The following is a 2,233-nucleotide window of genomic DNA, read 5'->3' as shown; positions in this document are numbered from 1 at the left end:
ATTTATCCTTTCCACTTGAGGAATACTGCCTTTTACCTTTACCCACCTGGGGCAGAGAAAGAAAATACCCGTTCCCCAGATTAATTACGACGAAGAGATTTATGTAAAAGGATCCATTACCTGGGAAAGCATTTTTGAGTTTTCAACCCCCCCCTGGAAATTGAAGTGGAAAATGCCGGGGAAAAATGGCTTTCTTTGATCCTGAGCCTCTTGGGGGTGAGCCATCCTTTGTCTGTTGAACTTTGGGTCTTCCAGGACTCGTAAAGTCCACGTAAAACCGTCCTATGGTTTTTCCCCGACAAGTTTCCAAACATCTTACAACCCAAAGGTGTCCCAATGTTTTTTTATATGAGGAAATCCCAAATGATAAAATGTGTTTTTAAGAAAGAATAAATTTGTTTTATACACACATGTTTTTTGCTTTTCCAAGACCCCACAAATCGGTAGTTCTTTTTTAGCACCAGGGGAAGGGCGCCCAGGTCCAGGTAATAAGTTTTTTTTGTTTATGGTTTCCCTTTTTTAAGTTCCTAAGAAATGCCTTTACAAATATTTTCCGTCCAAGAAGTGAACTTCCTTAAGACCTGAGAAAGCGTCACTCTACCTCTGAAAACCTTTTTGGGAAAAAGCTTTGACTCTTGGGTCTTGTTTCTCCACCCAAAAAGCCCAACTACCTGTAAAGAACCAAGACCGGAAAGGAATGGTAAGAAAAGTGGTTTGGCCAAAAAAAATGTTTTCTATTTCCCATTAACCCTTGCCCCTGGTTAATAAAAAATCTGAACGTTTAAACCCTTGTGGCACTCTTGAAACTGGGGTCCAAACTTGTTAATAACCCCAGGTTGGGCAAACACCAGAGTTACCCCCGTGCGGTCCCTGTAAAAGAGAGCCAGCAAGAAGTTTAAAACCTAAGAGTGGAACGTAACCCAAATTGTTACACCAAAACTAATTATTTAATTTAACTTCAAACCGATTAATTAAAAACAAGAGAAAGATATGGGTTGAGTCCATCACCTTTACCCTCCTTTTTGCCCAGTTGAATGGCAATGGAAATGGTTTTTGGGAAAATCCCGCAAGACTCCACGTTCTCCACGTTTTGCTGGTTGTAATTCACCCATGGTTCTGGAGACCAGATAAATGGAACAACCAGGTGGGTAAAAAAGAAAAACATTGGGAGTAAACCTGGGCCCCAACACAATTTAAACAACCACATACCTGCCCCCCCTGGTTACATGATACAAAATCTTTAGTTTTTTCCCCTTTTTGGGTTGTTAAATACTTTGTGGGAAAACGTTTGCAAGTAATTTCCAAACAGCACACGCCTAACCGGGCTCCAGACCCCTACAAACCGTCATGATGTTTGGCCCCCTTGTATTAGGTTTTGAAAAACCCCCCCGGTTTTGAGGCGTGGTGAAATTTACTGGCAAACGTTGTTTCCCCACCCAATATTTTTAACCACCAAAAAGAAACTAAATGGTATACCATTTAATCCCACCAGTTATGTGTTTTGTAATAGTTGTGGGGCCCAGTTTTATCTCAATGGTCTTTTTCTTTTTACCTTGTGGTTCCATTATCTTTGTCTCAGGGACATGCCTTGGAAATACAGCAGCAAACGGTGAGGGACGGTGGGGATGCCTGCCTGATCCCCAGAAAACATCCAATTGCTTCCACTTGCAAAAAGGGAGGGAAAGGTGGATGAACCAAACCATGATTCCCGCTGCTTCCTTTCTGTTTTAATTATTCAAAGTTTTGGAGTTATAAATAAGTTAAGTTTTGGTGGTACAATTTGTTCTTTTACCCGGTTCACTCCCTTGAGTTTAAACTTCTGCTCCCTCCTCTCTTTAAACAGGAACCGCCCCGGTTTTGACTCTTGCGTGTGGCCACCCTGGCGTTATTGAAAAGAAGTGGGACCCAGTTTTTCCCCGACGAGCCGTGCAACAGGGTTTACAAAGTTTCCAAGATTTAAACAGGCCAAGGGGTTTAATGAAATTAGGAAAAAAAATTTTGCCCCACAAACCTTTCCCTACATTCCTTTTCCCCGTTTGGTCTACCAGGATTTAGTTCCTGGACCTTTTGGGTTGGAGAGGAGGACACCAGACCAAGAAAGTCAAAAGCCTCCAAAAGTTCCGCGGGTAAAAAGAGACGCCCTCCTCAGGTAGAAGTCACTCTGGACCGGAAAAATATTTTTTGGGGTAAAAGAGGCCATTTCCTTTTTAGGACTTTAGACATAACAAAATAA

The sequence above is a fragment of the Notothenia coriiceps genome, unplaced genomic scaffold (genome assembly GCF_000735185.1).
Source record: "Notothenia coriiceps isolate Sejong01 unplaced genomic scaffold, NC01 NC01_scaffold00019764, whole genome shotgun sequence".
Lineage (NCBI taxonomy): Eukaryota > Metazoa > Chordata > Actinopteri > Perciformes > Nototheniidae > Notothenia > Notothenia coriiceps.
Note: the sequence above shows the minus strand (reverse complement) of the source record.